This window comes from Ceratotherium simum, chromosome 30 (assembly GCF_057802395.1).
Source record: "Ceratotherium simum simum isolate JZ-2026a chromosome 30, ASM5780239v1, whole genome shotgun sequence".
Taxonomy (NCBI): Eukaryota; Metazoa; Chordata; class Mammalia; order Perissodactyla; family Rhinocerotidae; genus Ceratotherium; species Ceratotherium simum.
This window is the reverse complement of record NC_141929.1, coordinates 28,636,314-28,649,299: the sequence shown is the minus strand read 5'-3', so window position 1 is coordinate 28,649,299 and position 12,986 is coordinate 28,636,314. Positions and strand designations below refer to the sequence as shown.

The 12,986-nt window shown below is 56.3% G+C and overlaps 1 protein-coding gene across 1 annotated transcript in view; it reads left to right on the top strand.

Annotated features, from left to right (window-relative positions):
* The first annotated feature begins 4,294 nt into the window (after positions 1-4,294).
* Positions 4,295-12,986, top strand: part of CPNE2 (copine 2) — a 45,802-nt gene continuing 37,110 nt past the window's right edge. Inside the window, exon 1 of the mRNA XM_087420213.1 lies at positions 4,295-4,470. The gene's annotated coding sequence lies outside the window, so the exon portion shown is untranslated. The remainder of the gene's footprint in view (positions 4,471-12,986) is intronic.

The window sequence follows — 12,986 nt, the reverse complement described above, 5'->3', positions numbered from 1 at the left end:
CTGCAGCCATATGAGAAATCCTGAAAAGAACTGCCCCAGCCGAGCCCAGCTGCCCCCCAGAACTGTGAGAGATAACAAGGTTTAGGGTGATTTGTGATCAGCATAGACAACTGGGACGCCCTTCACCCTCTCCCGCCTCACTCACACACCCGGAGGCCAGCCTGGTACACAGCCGGTGCCCCCTCAGCATGCCTTTAATTCATGAGCACATCGAAGCTTGCAGCCACCCCTGGTTACTCTGCTCTGCCTGTCCACGCAGCCTAGACTGTGGAAACAAACACCCAGGTGGCAGGTGTCACACATACACACACACCCCAATATCGGCCTATTTTGAGAAATGCAGGCCTCCTGCTTGTGCCCAGAGGTCTCTGCCAGGTCAAGGAAAGACTTCTTCAGCGTTTATGCAGTAACAGCCTTGCATCGTGTGTGGAGCAAAGACAGAGCGTAGAATCAATCCATGATGGACACTTGGCCTTCCTCAGCTGACCTCTGGCTCTCCCGATCCCTGACTGTTTTGTTTTTTGTTTTTTGGGGGTTTTTTTATGAGGAAGATTGGCCCTGGGCTAACATCTGTTGCCAATTCTCCTCTTTTTGCTGAGGAAGATTGGCTCTGAGCTAACATCCATACCCATCTTCCTCCTTTTTTGTATGTGGGATGCCTGCCACAGCATGGCCTGATGAGCAGTGCGGCAGTCCGCACCCAGGATATGAACCTGCAAACTCTGGGCTGCCGAAGCGGAGCGCGAGAACTTAACCACTATGCCACTGGGCCAGCCCTGTCCCTGACTTCTTTTAGACAGCTTTATTGAGATAGAGTTCACATGCTAGGGGCCGGCCCCGTGGCGTAGGGGTTAAGTGCATGTCCTCCACCGCTGGTGGCCTGGGGTTCGGATCCCGGGCACGCACCGATGCACTGCTTGTCAGGCCATGCTGTGGCGGCATCCCACATAAAAAGTAGAGGAACATGGGCATGGATGTTAGCCCAGGGCCAGTCTTCCTCAGCAAAAAGAGGAGGATTGGCACGGATGTTAGCTCGGGGCTGATCTTCCTTACCAAAAAAAAAAAAAATTCACATGCTACAACAGTCACCCTTTAAAGTAGACAAGTCAATGGTCTGAGTATGTCTACAGTGTACAACCATCACAATAATCTAATCGTAGAACACTTTTCATCACGCCTGAAGAAACCCCATGCCAATAGCCATCATTCTGTGGCCAGCTTCCTTCACTTAGCATAAGTTTTCAGAGTTCATCCGTATTGTACGTACTTCATACTTTTCTATCGCTAAATAATATTCCACGGTGTGTGTGGTTCTAGGTAGTTTCCAAGTAAACATCTTTGGTAGACATCTTTGCCAGCAAGCATTGTTACCACATAACTAATTGGCCAGAAGGCAATTTTGCCGTAAAGACTGAGTGACAGTTTTTGTTTTGTTTTGTTTGTTAGTTTGGTTTCATTTCTCCATTGACGAAGGTCTGACAGTTACCCCCATTTTTATATGATATACTCTTAGCCAGCCCTCGTAGTGGTCTGTACAGCGACGAGTAGACATGGGGGCTGTAGTGGTGGTCTCAAAATAGTTAGCATTTCTTCCAGTTAGCGACGTTATTGACGGTTTTATCAAGCTGACAGATGACACCGAGTTGCCCCAAAAGTCAGTTTCGTGCTTTGAAACACACTACATTGGAGGAGAAAAAGAGGGCCCAGGGCCTCTTTGAGGGCATGGAGTTGAACCCATATTTTCCACAGAACGAAGACAAGTGCTTAGTTAGGTACAAACCACATAAAAATAAATAAAATAAGCTTTTTGGGCACATTTACACACACATTTTATTTTTTGGTGAGGAAGATTGGCCCTGAGCTAACATCTGTTGCCAATCATCCTCTTTTTTTTTTTTTTTTTTGGCTTGAGGAAGACTGGCCCTGAGCTAACAACCATGGCAGTCTTCCTCTATGTTGTATGTGGGTCACCACCACAGCATGGCTTGATGAGTGGTGTAGGTCCACACCCAGGATCTGAACTCGCAAACCCCGCGCGTCCAAGTGGAGCACGTGAACTTAACCACTACATCACCAAGTCAGCCCCTATGTATACACATTTTAAATGTATTCAAATAGTTTGCATTTTGCTATAAAGTCTTAATTTTGTTATTCATTTTTTCATGTTTCATTATGTCCTTTTTAATTAACATCTCTCTTTTATTTTTCATGATTTTATCTTTTACAGCAATTGTCTTACTGCCAATTAGTTATGCAGTGACAATGCTTGCAGCAAAGATGTTTGCAGTAAAGATGCTTGCTGTGAAACTACCGGACACGTGTGTGTATCAATTCTATGGATGGACCATAGCTTGTTCATCCGTTCTTCAGTTGATGGACATTCGGGTTGTTTCCACTTTTCGGCTATTCTGAATCATGCTGCAATGAACATTTGTGTTCAAGTTTTTGTATGGACACCTTTTCATTTCCCTTGGGTAGATACCCAGGAGTGGAATCGCTGTGACCTGGGGCCTTTGTTCTCTGTCCCCTTGACCAGAGATCCTGTATCTTCTTCCCCTTTGGCAGGCCCAACTAGCTCATCCTTCAGGGCCCCTAGAGGAAGATCGCTGACTCCCATGGCTGAGTTGGGTCTTCTGTGCCACCCAGCCTCCAGCCTTTGCACTTTTTATATAGTCATACGATCGCCTGGTCTTGTCCCCAAGAGGCAAGCAGCTTGAGGAGAGGGACTTTCTGCTTGGGTTCACCACTGTCCATCCCAGTGCCTGGCTCTCCGGCTCCAGAGCAAGGGGAGGAGAGGGATTCTGGAGGCCAGATCAATCAGGAAAGGCTTCCTGGAGCAAGTGGGGCTGGAGCTGGGTCTAAGAATGCCCAGAGATTGGTCTGCCCCACAGCTGGGCTGAGGGCTTTGAGGACTTGGGTAAAAGAAAGATGAGGAGAGGGCCGGCCCGTGGCTTAGCGGTTAAGTGCGCGGGCTCCACTACTGGAAGCCTGGGTTCGGATCCTGGGCGTGCACTGACGCACTGCTTCTCCGGCCATGCTGAGGCCGCGTCCCACATACAGCAACTAGAAGGATGTGCAACTATGACATACAACTATCTACTGGAGCTTTGGGGGAAAATTAAATAAATAAAATAAAAGAGACGAGGAGAGATTGGAGAAAGGAAGGATGGATAGCGGACAGGCAGGCAGAGAACAAAGCTCAGAGCCCTGGGGCTGTTTAGTGGCCGCCCCTCTAAGGCTGCAAAGTGCCTGTGACTCAGACGTGGAGGGAGGCTCGCAGGCTGCAGCGTGAGTCTCCCAGTTAACCCTCACCTGCCTGGAATGGAAAACCCACAACCGAAGCTTGAACCCCAGGGCCAAGGGCTTCGGACGTGACCTTGGGATCCCCGAGTCAGCTCCGTCCCCCACAATCGGGATAAATGAGGTTCGCCTGTCTCAGGCACTGAATGGGGGGGGGCGTAAACACCGCTGAGTGCCCAGCGACTAACGCATTTCTCAAGAATCGGTACCTCTTCTGGGGAAAAGAAGGCCTTCGCAGAAGGCGGGGCTCAGCGCCCGGGCCTTTAGGACCCGCCTAAATCGCCCTCCCGCTGACTAGCCCCAGGCACTGTTCGAACTGTCTTTATTTTATCGTCTCTGTCAGAGAAATATGTGTCATCCTCCCAGTCTCTGGCGGCAAGAAAATGCCAAGCTCTTTTACTATTGAGAGAAAAAAAAAAAAAAGGAAGAAAACACTGCGGTCCTAGTGCTGCCCAATACCGCCTAGAACCCAGCCCTGTGGTGTATCCCCGAGGGCGCAGCGCCGAGCCTATCAGCCCCTGGGGTCGAGGACGCCGGAGGTGCCCGGGGGCCCTGCAGGCCCGGATTGAGCCCACCCCCCGGTTCCCGGGTCCGCGGCCCCGAGCGCACAGAGCTCAGAACTCGGAGGTGCCCGAGGCTCCCCCGGCGCCGTCCTGGGACAGGTGCGAACCAGAGGCGTTCCGATCCTCGGAGTCCCAGCCTGGAACGTTCGGACCTCGGATTCCGGCCTCGAATGATCCGACCCTCGGGTTCTGGCCTCGAACGTTCGGGCCCCCGCGGCGCTGAGAGCCCCGAGTGCCAGGGCGCGCCAGCCGCGGGCTCGGAGCCGCGGGCCGGAGCGGGACACCGCCCCCGCTCCGCCCGTTCGGAGCGCTCGCCCCTCCAGGAAGCACCCGCCTCGTCTCCCCACTTCCCTCCCCACGCCCGCCCCCCTCGGCCGGAGGGAGGAGCCCGAGCCGCCGCCGCCGCCTCCCGCCCGGCCCGGAGGAGGACCGGAGCCCGCGCGGCTGGAGCGCACGCGAGCTGGCCATGGCCGCGCGGGCAGCGCCCTGAGCCCGTCCCGCGCCCGCGGGCCCGGCCGAGCAGGGGAGCGCCGGGGATGCCCCGGCGGCCCGGAGCGCGGGCAGCGGCATCCGCGCGCTGAGGGCGGCGGCGCCCGCGGGACCCGCGGTGAGTGGGGCCGGGGGCGGGCGGGGCGCCCTGGCGTGAGTGCTCAAGTTCGTCCTTGGGGCTCGCCTTCTGGCGCCAGTGGCGGGTGGGAAGGCAGCTGGGTCCCGCCTGGAGGGGGTGGGCTACGCGCCCCCCGCCCGCGCCACCGGCGCGCACCCAGACTTGGCGCTTGGGTGACTCAGCTCCGACCCGGCCACGCGGGGGCGCCCCGGCTTCCCCGGACTGTTGGGGGAAAAGCGGACAGGATGCGGGAGGAGGGTGGCGCCCTTGATGGTCCGAGCCTAGCTGTTGTAGGGAGCCCCCCTCCTTCCCCCGAGAGAGCCTGGGAGCGTCCGGAAGGTGGAGTCCCCGCCACCATCGCAGCTGCTGAAGACTTGAGGTCGGGCTGGCTGTTGGCAGGCAGGCTGGGGCCCCTCTCCTCGCTCTCATTCCCTACTCCCAACCCCCCAGCACCCCCCCTTCCCCCACCCCACCCTCCGCCCCACGGAAGTGCTCAAGAGCCCGCTGCCAGCCCGGGAAGAGGGAGCAAAGAGAGGGAGTGGTGCTGGGCGGCTTCCCAGAAGTCGAAGTATGTTTGCAAACTAGTTTTTTCTCAAAAGCTGTCCGGCACCTGTGTGTTTGGGGGCGGGGCGTGGAGAGAGAGAGCAAGGCCGCTTCTCCCGTGCCGGTCCCCCGCAGCACTGCTTCTCGGAAAATGGACGGCTCTTCCTTCGCTCTTCCCTCCTCTTCCCATCCCATCCCATCCCCCAGCCTCGCTCCCCCTTCCATTTGGACAAGCCCTCCTTTGGGGAAGGGGCTCCCGCCAAGGGAGCTGTGATTTGCCCAGGGTCACAGGTGGAACTGGAGCCCACGGCTGGGGTGACAGTTGGGGGTTTATCTTGCAGTCTGTGACTCCCCAGCCCTGTTATGTGACAAGGGAAGTGACAAGGGCGAGGGATCTGGGAGAATTATTTAAGCTGCCCTTTGTTTTTCTGCCCTTAGTTTTCGCTTGCCTAGGGGTGTGGGCTGTCACGGAGGGGTGGGGGGCTTTTTCTGTTCTTGGGGCACCCGTAGCTTCAGTAATGGGGGGAGGTTATAACCTTCGGCGGCTGCAGCCTGCCAGTGGCCAGCCCTGATGGGGAGCTCTGGGAGACCTGGGTCTGAACACCACCCAGCAGTGGACCCCCAGCCCAGACCCTCCTCCCCTCTGAGCCTCCTGGTCCCCCTCTGTAAAATGGGCTGATGGTCCAGGGCCTGTGCGCCTGGGGACTGGGTGCAAGCATGAAGGTTTTATTACAGTCCCTCTGGCCTGGGGCCCAGTGGGTTCTGGGACTGCCCCAGGCAGGTAACATAGCTGGCTGGAATGGGAGGGGTCACCCAGACAGGTTCTCCATTGAAAGAACCAGGGGCTAAGAGTGGGGTCACTTGGGTGCTCCTCGCCCTCTGCCATTTCCTGTCTGTGTGCCTTTTCACCCCCTGGGCTCTGGGGCTTTTCCTTCTGTAAAATGAGCAAACTATGGCACAGTCCAGTTTACAGGGCTGTTGGGAGGCTGGAACTGGGAAATGGGGGCCGGTGTTCTGCAAAGTGGGGTGCACTTCATGAACAGCAGGTATGGTGTCTCTGGTGGTGTTTCAAGGGACCTCCCTCCCGGAGGCCAGGAGAGTTAAACCCTTAGGGACATCAGAAGAGGGCCGGGGATGGAGCCTGAGTTTCTATACCTGTTAAACAGTGAGAACAGAACTCCGTATACCTTTATCATCTTTTAACCATCATTATCATTATTCGTGGGGATATCAGCAAGCCTGATATGGTAACTGAGTTAGGATTCCTTCTGGGGTTTTCTCAAGCCAGCTCGTTTCTCCCTCTCCCACCTCCTCCCTGGAGAGAGGAGCCTCAGAATCCCAGTGTTGGACTTGTGGACTGTTCTAGGGGCAGGGTCCTGAGTGGGAAGGTTCTGCCCAGCCCAGGAGAACACCATGGATGTAGATCCGGTCGAGTGTTTCGGTTCCCCCACCTTGGGCTGGCCTCACAGGGCTCTAAGGAGTGACAGAGAACAGAAGAGCGTTCTCTAAGAATCCTTCACTCCTGTCGGAGCAGGGAACATTGTCGCCAGGCAAGGTCCCCTCCTGAGAAGCCCCCAGCCCAGGGCCAGGGTGCTGTCTGCCTGATGGAGGTCTCCCTCCCTCTCCCGTCCTCCAGCCCTTACAGGGGCTGCTGAGTCAGGAGCAGTCACTTCAGCAATCCAGCCCTCCCCTTTGGAGAATATGGCCTCAGACATGGGGTGGGATTTCGTCCCCTCCTGCCCGGCCCTGCAGGACACAGGGCTAGCTCCTTGCACCCTGGGGTCTTGCAGGCAGCAGCTGGAGACGGCGACAATCATGTCCCACGCCCCACCGTCCAGAGGGAGGATATGGGGTCCTGAGGGGAGTTGTGTTTCCTGAGGTCCCGCAGTGCCTGGGGACTGAGCAGGAGTCGGACGCGCCTCCTGGCTCCCAGCCCTGTGTCCTCTCCGCTCGTTGGGCCACCCAGCCTCCATTCTGTGGTGTAGTGGAGTGGACTGTGCTGTTCTGTGTCAGGGAGCGTTTCCCACCAGCCCCGTCCACACCTTCCTCCAGGGGCTGAGATGGAACTAGTCACTAATCCCTCACTCACTCTCACATCGCCGTGTAATTTTTCTCCAGACATTAGCCACTCTCCACAGTCGTCTTATTTATGCATCTGTGTATCAGCTTATTATCTGCCCCCCTCCGCAAAGAGTGTCAGCTCCACAAGGGAGGCCGGGGGGGCCAGTGTCAATTTTGTTCAGGGCTCTCTCCCTACGCTTAGATAGGTGCTCTGTAAACGTTTGTGAGTGTCTGTTTACACTGAGTCTACCCCTCCGTGTGGCCTCCTGTTACAGGGGTCTGTGATGTGGGGTGATAACAGCCTGGAAGAATCAGGAGCTTGCCCTTTGGGGTCTGGAGGGCTCCCTGTCTCCCTGCTGAGTGTGGGGGACCATCAGAGGGCAGTGGACTTGCCGATGGAGGAGGGACAAGCGCTGGCCTGGGGGATAGGGCAAAGTGTGTGTCTGGGAGGAGGTGGGGTTCGCCCGGCACTGAAGGACTGGGGGAGGTGGAGATGGTGGCTGCCCCCCCTGAGGGGGCATCTCTGGCCCATTGCCTGCCGACCCAGGGGACTGAGGTGTGCTGGGGAGAGTCACCTATTCCCCGTGTGGCCTGGGCGACGTCTCTTAACCCCTCAGACCTCAGTTTCTTCATCTAGGAAATGGGAATCCTTGGGCCAGGAGCTCCCCCACTGCTTTCTTCATGGGGTTCTTAAGGCAGCTAGGAAAGGGCTTGTGAGTTGAAGAGGGCTCTGCACAGATGCTGTGATGCCTCTTCCACCTGTGGCTTTGCGTCCCCGCCTTCCAGGAAGACTTCCCTCATCCTGCAGCCATCAGTTCGTCACTCAACAAATGTTTACTGAGCTGCTCCTTTGGGCCAGGGACTGTGCCCAAGCCGGGGGTACAAAGACGGAGCTCCGAGAGGAGTGGGGGATGGAGTGAGGCAGGCAAATGACAAAGAAGCGGGGAAATTCCCGTGGTGGAAGATGCCCTAGAGAGAATGGAGCAGGGTGAGGTGATGGAGGTGGGGGCGGTGTGCTGGGGGTCAGGGAGGCCTCTCGAGGAGGAGGCGGTGACATTCGAGCTGAGACGGTATTGGTCTCTCATCCATGGCTGGGTCCCAGCCTGCCTGGTGCCCTGCAGGTGCTCAGTGGATATTTTTGAATGAATGAACCAGGGAGGAGTGTCCCAGACAGAGGAAACAGCACACGCAAAGGCCCTGCCGTGGGAACATGCCTGGTGTATTCCAGGCGCCCAGTCTCCCCGCCCCAGCTTTCTGTCGCCTTCAGTGGCTCTGGCGTCTTGTCAGGAGCTGGGGGCATCTGGCCTGCCTCTGCGCCCTAGCTGGCCCTTCCCCATGACACAGGAGGGGGCATGCTCAGCTCCCAGCTGATGCAGTCCAGCCCATCCCTCCTTTTGGGCCCCCATCTTTCCGAGTCACAGCCCTGTGGGCCCCTGGGAGGGCCATGCTGTGCTGGGCCAGAGCCGAGCTCCCCGGGTAATAGTCCAGGGAAAGGACTTGGGGAGCCGAGCTGCCTGGTTTCAAACTCTGGTTGCCCACCGACTAGCTGAGTGACCTTGGGCAGTGTATTAGTTTCCCAGGGCTGCTGTAACCAAGTACCACAAACTGGGTGGCTTAAAACAACAGAGATGTATTCTCTCACAGTTCTGGAGGCTAGAAGTCCAGATTCGAGGGGTTGGCAGGGCCATGCTCCCTCTAAAGGTTCTTGGGGAGGGTGTTCCCTTGCCTCTTCAGCTTCTGGTACCCGCGGGCAGTCCTTGCCTTGTGGCCGCATCACCGCCATCTCTGCCTCCTTCTCAGGGCTGTCTTCCCTCTGTGTCTTCACATCATCCATCCTCTCCTCAGGACATCAGTTATGTTGGGCTCACCCTACTCTGGTCTGAGCTCATCTCAGCTAATTACATCTGCAAGACCCTATTTCCAAATAAGATCCCGCTCTGAGGTACTGGGGGTCAGGATTACAGCATCTCTTTTTGGGGGATGCAATTCCATCTCTAACTGGCAGGTTACATAGAGCTGCATATGCAGAGTTACATACACAGAGCCTCAGTTCTCTGATCTGTCAAATGGGGTGGTACTACTGGGGCCCATCTCCTGGGGTTGCGAGGAGGTCTAAATGGACTGATGGACACCTCAGGGCAGGGCCGGGCACACAGGAAGCAGCAGGTCAGGGCTGTTATTCCCATCTCCACAGTGAAGACTTCCTGGGAACTGGGACCAGGACTGAAGAGGGGATGGCGATGTCCTTGGTGAAGGACTAGCCGAGGAGAGCCCGGGCCGAGCCCGGGCCGCGCGGAGGCTGAGAGAGGCCCCTCCCCCGTCTGGATGAGAGGGGGCAGTGGTGCCTTTTCAGTGCCGCAGGGTGTGGGGTGGACAGCGCAAAAGTCCCCAACTGCCAGGAGCCACTAACGAAAGGTGGGGGGAACCCCATCTGCAGAGGAGGGGAGCCGGGGTGCCCAGCCTCTGTAGGAACCCACGAGGGGGCTCAGGCACCGCATGAGTCCAGAGAACTTCGGGCCCTGTCAGCCCAGAGATTCTGGGCGGGAGCTGGGGGCCGGAAGCCCAGGGCAGCCCAGGAAAGACTGAGAGGCATTTGTAGACTCCCCAAAGCTGGAAGCAGCCCAGGCCCTTGACAGGCAGGGAAATTGAGGCACAGGGAGCGGAAGGGACTTGCGGGAGTTCACACAGAGTTGGGAGCCCCTGTCTCCTACTCTCCCCGTGGTAGTGCCCCGGGTGGGTAGGGCCCCAGGGCTGTGCCCCAGTGCCCCAGGCTGCCCCACAGTCCTCTTCGAATGAAGCCAGGTTGGAACGACTTTGGCCTGTGGTCATTTCACCATGTCCTCCTCCCTCCATTAGCTTGGTCCACCCTCTGAGCCTGGCCAGACCCCCTCCGAGGTCCCTCAAGTACTTTCTGCATCCCAGAGTACGTCCACGCCCATCCCCTATGGTGCATCCTGGGAAGTGGGAGGGCAGCCAGCCCCACCTTGCAGGTGAAGGAGAGGAGGCCTAGAAGGGAGCGGGTGGCAGAAGCAGGGCAGAGCTCAGTGCCTGGACTCCCTGGGGGGTAGGGTGGAGGCCGCCTCTCAGGCTGCTGGGCCAGCCCTGGAGTGATGGCCTAGGAGACCCCGGGGCCAAGCCCTTCAGTGCAGGACTGTGCTGAACCAGTTATCTGGGGGTCCCAAGGGAGGCCCCCTCCCCCGGGGACCAGAGCTTAGTGATGTGTGGGGGCTGCAGAGAATAGCTTCCCCTGTTTATATTATAGTCTGGCGGCAGCTGGGGGCCTCAGGGGGCGTCAGGGCCGACCCCTGCTGCAGCCTCTTGTGTGCTGTCTGCGTCTATATTTATCCCTGTAACGGCCTGGCTGCCTGTCGGAGCGCGGTGGCTTCGGGGCACAGTAGCCGGTGCCTTAGCTAAGGTGAAGTGACGGTGTCAAGGTGCCACCCCCCACCTGATGAGCGCGCCAGCCTGCTCTCTGGGGGCTGCTCTCTGGGGCTACCCCGCCCGGCTGGAGCCAGTGCAGCAGTGGGTGTGCGGGGAGGGCCCGGGGGAGGGCCAGCAGCTTGCGGCTGGGTGCTCCCCCCCACCCCCAGAAACAGGGCTGCGGGACCTTGGGGTGGTGGGGCTGTGGCTGGGGTTGGCGAGTGACTGGAAGGTGGGACCAGATTAACTCTAAAGCCTTTCAGCTCAGAGATTCAGAAAACTCATGATTCAGAAATCCCAAATCCTGGAATTCTGTGACTCCGTAGTCCCAGCCTTCTGCAATTCTAAGATGCCGCGGATCCTTTTTCCTTCACCTTTTCCCTCTTCCTCACTGTCCACAAACGTTTGTGGCACTCCCATCCCATGCCTGTCTGTGCTGGGAACAACAGAGATGAAATAAGATCCCCTCCCATCTTTAGGCTCGAGTGAGGGTGACATTTCCTAAGCCAGTGGTTACAATACGGTGACAGTGTAAGTCCTCCCCCCTCCATGACCAGGGCCTCAGGAGGGGCTTTGTAGAGGAGTCCCCGAGTGGTTTTTTTTAACGTTTTTTTGAAATATAGCCTGCAAAATAGAGCAGACACCCCACATGTACAACTCGGTGACCGTTCACAAGCTGACAACATCTGTGTTAGCAGCACAGACCGAGAAACAGAACGTGACCCTCACCGAAGCCCCCTGGTGCCCCCTTCTGGTCCCTGACACCCCTCCCCCACCCCGCCCGGCTGTCCTGACCCCCAACAGCATGGATTTGTTTGCCTGTTTCACTTCTTAGGAATGAAATCATACAGGATGGCGTATTCGTGTACTTCCGGCTTCCTCCATCAGTGTGTTCACGAGACCCAGCCATGTTGTTGGTGCCCTTGTGTTCCTTCCTGCTCACGGCAGTGTAGTCCATTGTGTGGACAGTCACCATTTATCTATCCCTTCTCCCGATGAAAGGCATTTGGGGGGTTCCATCTGCAGCTATCACAGATAGTGCTGCTGTGCAAGTTCCTGTGTGTGTGTCTTTTGGTGAACATATGTGCATGTTTCTGCTGGGCGTGGCTGGGTCATATGTTTATTTAGCTTTTGTAGACACTGCTAAGTGTTTCTCCAAAGTGGTTGTACCAATCTACACTCCCATTGTCAACATAGGAGAGTTTCAGTTCCTCCACATCCTTGCCGACACTTGGTATTGTCAGCCTTTTTTATTTTGGCCATCCCCAGGAGGGGTAGGGCAGAGTGGTATTGATTGCAGTTGGTTTTGCTGAGCTGAGTTTGAAGAATGAAAGAGCGAAGTGAAGAAGGGGGAAGGGCATTCCAGGCAGAGGGAACAGCATGTGCAAAATTATGGAGGCCAGAAAAAGTATTCCTGGATGTCTGTGTAGTGAACCACATAGCTAGAGCCAGAAGTGTGGGGGCTACGTCGGGGAGTTTGAAAATGGCAGGGAGCCACGGAGAGGTTTTTCTTATTTGGGCCCAGCGGCTACAGTGTGTCAGGCATTTTGTAATTTGCATTTGATGGATAAGAAAACTAAACTGAGAGTCAGAAAGACCAAATGACTTGTCCCAAGTCTTGGCAGCAGCGTCTCTGGAATGCAAATCCTTCCAAGCCTCAGTTTGCTCATCCAGGGAATGGGGGTGGTAATGACAGCTCGCTCAAGGATGTTGTGAAGCTCTAGAAGTTAAAGTCGGTAATGCACTTGGCACAGGGCCCAGGGCAGGGTTTATTATAACTCTCGTTTTATTGTTTCTCCATCAGCACAGTCGGTCACCTCCATCCTGTCAGCCGGAAGGCTGACACCTCCCTTCCCTTCCGGCTGACAGGGTGGAGGTGGGCCCTGTGGGCTTCCACAATTAGGAAGGGCTCACCCCGAACTCTATGGGAGGTCACCTACGACCTCAGGGTTGCTGTGATGGTTAATTTTAAAAGTGCCAGCTTGGCTAGGCTTTGGTGACCAGTTGTTTGGTTAAACACCAGTCTGATGTTGCTGTGTAGCTATTTTTTAGATGTGATTAACATTTAAATCAGGAGACTTTTATTAAAGCAGATTACTCTCTGTTACGTGGGTGGGCCTCGTCCAATCCATTGAAGGTCTTAAAAGCAAAAACTGGGGCTGGCCCAGTGGTGTAGCAGTTAAGTGCGTGCGCTCCGCTTTGGCGGCCCAGAGTTCACAGGTTTTGATCCCGGGCGCGCACGCTGTGGCGGTGTCCCATATAAAGTAGAGGAAGATGGGCACGGATGGTAGCCCAGGGCCAGTCTTCCTCAGCGAAAAGAGGAGGATTGGCATCAGATGTTAGCTCAGGGCTAATCTTCCTCAAAAAAAAAAACAAAAACAAAGACTAGGGTTTTTCCAAGAAGAAGGAATTTGGCCTCAAACTGCAACACAGAAATCTTGCCTAGTTTCCCCTGCCTGGCCTGCCCTGCGGATTTGGACTAAAGACTGCAA